This window comes from Peromyscus leucopus, chromosome 3, assembly GCF_004664715.2.
Source record: "Peromyscus leucopus breed LL Stock chromosome 3, UCI_PerLeu_2.1, whole genome shotgun sequence".
Lineage (NCBI taxonomy): Eukaryota > Metazoa > Chordata > Mammalia > Rodentia > Cricetidae > Peromyscus > Peromyscus leucopus.
In genome coordinates, this window is record NC_051065.1 from 8,320,600 (window position 1) to 8,327,693 (window position 7,094).

Below are 7,094 nucleotides of genomic sequence, written 5' to 3' on the forward strand. Positions count from 1 at the left end.
TTTCATTTATGCAAAAAAAGAAAATAATGTAACTTTTAGAAGAGAGTGAGAACCCAAGAATATAAGACTCACTGTTTGGCACTGGAGGGGAGGATGATTCTGCATGCTCCTCATACATGGGACAAACCCACAACATCTGTCACCAAGGTGGAATGGTGATGTTCACAGAGGAGTTCAGCCCGTGCTTCTGCAATGGACAATTAGAACTGCTGATACATAACCTTACATAGGAACTCAGAGAAAAGGAAATGAACACATAACTCTGACCTCCAGAAAATAGTCTCATACAGCAAGGGTTCATTGTTATCCCAAAGAATCTGACCTTACTTCTCACAGGCAGACTATATTCTCCTGTCGTAGATGAGCAATTTCATATTGAACAGTTTCATTCTGTGACCCTATAAAGTGAAGTGAAAACAGGATTGTTGGGAAGTATATCCAGCATAAAGAACTTCTTCTCACTGATGCACTGATGCCTGTAATTTCATTAGTCCTGGCTTTCCTGGAACTCACTATGTAAACCAGGCTCGTCTTGGGGTAGAGATCTGCCTGCATCTCCCTCCCAAGTACTGAGATTAAAGTCTGTGCTACCACTCCCAGCTGGACGGTCACTTGTTTAGGAGCACAGCTTCACTCATTTTAATTTACCGCCCTATCAGTAAGATTTCTTAATATTTAAGTCACCTAAATCTTGAAAAATGTTCTACCTAACATTGTTTATTGGGGACACTAATCCAATTCTTAACTCTATGGTATTGATGTACTAAAAAAAGCACTGATAGCTGACTAAAGCAGGAACTTCACTCATCTCAGTGTGAGAGGACACTCACCATAGGTTCATCATGATACCAAAATAGGTTTGGTAGAACCTTTTTCAAGATTTAGGTGTTTGACTGATAATTTTTTAAAAAATCTTAAAGATTCAAGTACTCCCTTTGAATAGTTCAGTCAAAAAACAGTAGCAGGTCTATGACTTGAATAAGCTAAGGTGGGTGATTTTCAATAGGGATCCCAAGAAAGACTTTATGATATACCTAATAAGAGACATGCAAGCAACATACTGGATATGGCAAAAGAGAAAAATGAATATTTGCTAAACGAAACTGTGAATGCCCTTTTACCATTCTATACTTGTGATAGTGAGTGTTCATTACTAACCCAACAGAATCTATAATCACCTGGGATATAAGAGTAAAGACATGCTGGTGAAGAATTATGTGGACTAGACAAAGGGAACACCTGTGAAGAATTATTTTGATTAGTTTAATTGGGGTGAGATGACCCACTCTGGAACTGGCTAACGTCAGTCTTTGGGTTTGTATCCTAGAGTCCATCAAATGGAGAATAGCTCAAGAAAAGCAGTCGTTGTTGTCTTCTGTCTAAGTAAGGATTCAATTTGACAAGCTTCCTCAAGGTCTTTCTGCTAAGATTCCTTTGACATGATAGACTGGACTGTACCCTAGAACTCGGAGCCAAATCAAACCATTTTTCCTTATGTTGCTTTTGACAAAGAATTTTATCACAGAAATAGGTAAACTACCCAACACACAATGATTTGCTAAATCTAGAGAAACTAAAAGAAGAGGAGGAGGAGAAAAAGGAGGAGTTAATGGAAAGGGAAGAGGAAGAGGATAGAGAAAAGCAAATATCAGAGTTTGATTTATTATTCTCACAAATTTTTGATGATCTAAAATTTATTATGATGTGGGTATAGAGCTAACTAGGTAAGAAGCTGAAACTTTAATACTAGATCAGACATCTTAATGTCTGAAACATGATACTAATTCAACCACATTAAAGAAACTGAAAAATCATAGCATCTACTTCTAGTAGGAAGAGAACATATATTCAGAATAGTGCTGAAGGAAATATAGAGTAGATATGATATAGGAATTATTATATAGTTAGTAATAGTATTTCTCTCAAACTTTTTGATGTATGATACCATGACAAATTTATTCTTCTTTTCATTTGGGAATTAATTTCATATCATAAAAAGTAATATTTTAGCAATGGTTGTGAATTAGAAGTATAATTTTAATTCTTGCTAAACCCTGTTTCTTCCTGCACATCAACATTGTTAGTCTTTTCCTCAGTCAAGGCTTCAGTAAAAATGTTAAATGGAAACTTCGACTTCAATGTAGTTCTCTGAAAACATAAATGACAAATCAATTAGATGGTTTTTTTTTGACTATTTTTGATACTTTATTATTATCTATTTAAGGCTGATAATCAGATTGTCATATAATTTAATAGACTTCAATATTCTTGAAATTCAATGTTTAGCTAAAGAGTTGCTTATATTGATTCAGGGTACTATGTAAGAACATTCCATAAGTGATAAGGTGTTTTGTGATTCATTCTTTGATTCATCCGTACATAATTATCTCCTCAATAGTCCATCTATTTCATAAGTTTATTCTAATTTCTAAATTCATATATATTTAAAATACCTTTCCTATACTATCAATCCTCAAACAATAAATATAGATCCTTTTTTTCTTACTTAGTTTTTATTCATAATCATAAACTTAACTCTGCAATCCAGCTAGGCTTGGTGGGGGGCGTAATAAGGAGAATATGGAACCCAGAGAACTTCAGTGAGAGCGGAGATTACAGGGTACTGCGAGCAGATGGGGTGGGGGTGCTCTCCTGAGCTACAGAAGGAACGGTCTGGTGGGTAAGAAGCCCGCAAGTCGAAAGAATTAGAGTTGTCCACAGTAGGAAATGGTGATCTTCTTGCTAGTCTTGCCATTCCTGGACCCAAAACGCTCCGTGGCTTCCACAACGTTCATGCCTTCTTTCACCTTCCCGAAGACCACGTGTTTGCCATCCAGCCACTCAGTCTTGGTGGTGCAGATGAAACACTGGGAACCATTTGTGTTTGGTCCAGCATTTGCCGTGGACCTGCATGCTTCAGGACGAAGTTCTCATCCTCAAATTTCTCTCTGTAGAATGGATCTGCCCCAGTGCCATTATGGCGTGTGAAGTCACCACCCTGGCACATGAGTCCTAGAATAATCCCGTGAAAGGAGAAACCCTTATATCCAAATCCTTTCTCTCCAGTGCTCATGGCTCGGAAGTTTTCTGCTGTCTTTGGAACTTTGTCTGCAAATAACACAAAGGAGACATGGCCCAAGGGCTCGCCATTCGCCCGTGATGTCGAATAACTCGGTGAGGTTGACCATGGCTGCAGGAAGCCGCGACAGATTAATATAAATCTGCTTAAAAAAAAAAAAAAAAAAAAAAAAAAAAAAAAAAACTTGAGATCATGAGAGGTATCTCACATTTCAAGTCATTGACAAAGAAGAGATGGAAAATTTAATGCATAAAGAGAAAATGCATGATTTCACAGTGAGTACCAAGGTCTTAAAATGAAGCAAAGTGAACATTTAAGCAAGATTTCTCTGTATAGACTTGACTTTTAGTAAAATATAACATGATATATTAATTATATTAAAAAGCATACAATCATGTAATTCATTAAAATTTTGTGTAGAAATGACTGAGCTATGTTTGTATTACTCTTAATAATTCTTTAACTTAAACCCTCTTTTCCACTGTCATGAATTATATTTATTGTTACACTTAGATGAATGTGTATATATATATATATATATATATATATATATATATAGAGAGAGAGAGAGAGAGAGAGAGAGAGAGAGATAATGTATAGGTATACATACACATATTCTTACCACATAATCAGGGTACCAATTTACAGTAATTTAACTATCTAATTATAAATAGTCAGTATAATCACAAAATAGGTTTTATTATCTGTTCTTACAATCCAGGCTAAATACAATCACACAACAGTCTCTCTGCTTGAACTCTTATTAACAAGATGGCATACCTCCTAATTGCACAAGATGTTTGAAGCCTTGAATCTATGCAGAATCTAAGCTTTAAAAATAAGGCTTATATTTATAACTACTAGAGTCTGTGATTTTAAAATTTGATTGTTTGTAATATTGCTTCATTTCTCTGTAAATTGCTATGTAATTGTAAATTAATATTCTGACCAAGCCCAAATAAACTTAGCAGGTTGTAGATCAGCTATCTGTAGAATATTTTTATTAACTCATTCCTGCAACAAAAAGAACATTACATAGTAATGCTTCTGTAACTGCAGCATATCATTTGAGTGTTAAGCAGTCCACCAGTGTGGTTTTTTTTTATTATTATTAAACAAAGAACAACCGCTGCAGCACCACCACCCCAAACAAGGAGGATGGAGGAATTCTACCAGCTAACTTTGCATGTAAACTGCAAGATTTACCTGTGTCTTCAGCCTACTGGTCAACTCCATCATATTCTGAACTCATCAAGCTTCCAATAACCATACAAGCAATTACATAAACTATATCAGTACAGCTCCCCTTCCCTTCCTTCCCTTGCTTTCCCTGCCCTCCTCTTCCTCCTTATTCTCCACCTCTCATTCCTTCCAGTCCCCTCCCTCTCCATGTGTCTATCTCCCTCCCCTCTCTCTCTTGTGACTTTCCCCAATGAGCTGTTAATATGTCCTGTTTTGTTTTCATGCATAATCTCTTTAATCCAAACCACATTTGCAAGTCCATTTTGCCTAATGAAGATATTCATAGGTTTAGAGGATAAAGAAATGGGCATTGGCCGGGCGGTGGTGGCGCACGCCTTTAATCCCAGCACTCGGGAGGCAGAGCCAGGTGGATCTCTGTGAGTTCGAGGCCAGCCTGGGCTACCAAGTTAGCTCCAGGAAAGGCGCAAAGCTACGCAGAGAAACCCTGTCTCAAAAAACCAAAAAAAAAAAAAAAAAAAAAAAAAAAAGAAATGGGCATCATTAAATGAGTAGTATATTATTCACAGCTATAAAACAATAACCATCCTCCTTTACACTAAAATTAAAGCAATGTTAGAAATTGAGTTTAGGAGGCTGAAGAAATGGCTCATTCAGTAAAGTGCTTGTGACAGAAATGTGAGGACTTGAGTTCAGATTCCAAAAACCCACACACAAATCAGGCACTGTGACCTATGTCTGCAATCTTGGCAATGACGGTGGGACACAGAGAATTAATGACTCCCTGAAGGTTTTTGGTCTATCAACCTAGTCAAACTGAATAGTTCCAGCCTCAGTGACAGACACTATCTCAACCAGTAAGGTGGACAATGATAGAGAAAGACACCTGATATCAACCTCTGGTCTTCATACACATACCCACATTTATATGCACACACACACACACACACACACACACACACACACACACACACACACACACTCGGAGAGAGAGACAGAGACAGGGAGGCACAGAGAGAGGGAGAGACACACAGAGATAAAGGGAGACACACAGAGAGAAAATTAGAGCAGTAATTAGCAGATTTTAACAATTCAGCAGTACAAATTAGAGTTCAGATTCACAGTATAAATCTTCATAAGCTAAAAATAATTTAATATCTAAAATGTGAGAGGAACATTTTCTAATTGTGCAAAAGCAAATTTTTGAAAAAAGAAATCTAAAATCCATTATATTTCAAGCTATTAATGACTACCTAGAGGTTTGAACAGCACTAAATTCTCTACAAGATAATTTTTGTACACTGTTTCTACAGAGCTCAGTACTGCAGTGCTTCTGGATTCTTGGAGAAAATAACTAAGGCTAAACATCACCCACAAGGACATTTCCACACTGATGAATTAATTTTATTTTGAAATAATGTTTAAACTATGTTCATTAACATGTCTGTGTATGCATGTTTATATGGAACTTTATTATGTGTCAACACAGACACTTTTCTTTCTCAGACTGATATTTTTGGATGCTTGTAGCTGACAAGAAAAGAATTTACTTCAGCAAGGAAATTCTCATTTTTTAGTATAAGAGCAGTGAGTTTCAAACATTTAGACCCTGGCCCCTTTTATATTCTCTAAGAAGAGTGTACATAAATAAACATTTTTAGGAGTCTATGTGTGTATGTATGTACAGATATGTATGTGTGCATGCATATATGTTTGCAGCTACATGTACACATGTATGCATGAGTGCAGTAGAGTGGACAATAGTGAGTGTCTTTCCATCCCAGGTGACATCTACCTTATTTTATGATATAGAGTCACTAATAAAGGTCTCTGGATCAATGAGTATTTTTAAATGTAAGTTTTGTGTATTAATATTTAGCATATTAGTAATTTAAACTATTTATTTAAACTATTTTGCTGATTTCTAGCTCTATCTTTTACCAGAAATTGGATATAAAGCCCACAGCATGAGTTAAAACTCATACCTGGCAATGCTAAAGTGGTAAGAACCTTAGATTAGTGAAGTCACAGTCATAGGGGGAAAATCTACTATTATTCTAGGAGCACAGCAGTAAAATGAATCCTAATAACATATCTCCATACCCACAAACCAGTGCATCACTCAGCCCTCATCAGAGAAGCTTCTTTTTGTAGTAGATGGTAATTAACAAAGAAATCAACAAGTAGGTAATGTGCAGAGAGTGAATAACTTTGAAGTATTCAGCCTCAAATGGGATGTCTTTATAAAAATCCTCCTTTCACAGGGCAGCAGTGACACACGCCTTTAATCCCAGTACTCGGGAGGCAGAGACAGGCGGATCTCTCCGTGAGTTCACAGCCAGCCTGGTCTACAGAGTGAGATCCAGGACAGGCTCCAAAACTACACAGAGAAACTCTGTCTCAAAAAATAAAAACAAAAACAAAACAAAACAAAAAATCCTCCTTTCGGGGTTCAGGGATATATGCAAATGAGGAGACAGGAAGATTTTAAGAATCAGCAGCGGTGAATGACTCCAAGAAGAAGAGATTCTCCCAGACACAACAAACGCACAGAGACTGTGACAGCGTACACAAATCCTGCACAAGTTCAAAGCAGACCAAATCCCAGAGAAGGGGAAGTGGACAGAATGTCCCAACACTGAGGAGGAAGCTGCTTGCCATGTATCCCTTCTGGGAAAGGGACTATGAATTTTCTCCAATGGAGTGTCACTGCGTATAACAGCCACAGCCCAGGGTATGCTAGATGATCGGGAAATGTTGGCCAATACAAAACAAACTCCACATTTCTGGATGTGGTTTTGTTTTAGTTGTGTAT

The 7,094-nt window shown here is 37.0% G+C and overlaps 1 pseudogene; it reads right to left on the reverse strand.

The window, feature by feature from the left end:
• Nucleotides 1-2,494: 2,494 nt before the first annotated feature.
• Nucleotides 2,495-3,188, reverse strand: LOC114694736 (annotated as a pseudogene).
• Between the last annotated feature and the right edge of the window lie 3,906 nt (nt 3,189-7,094).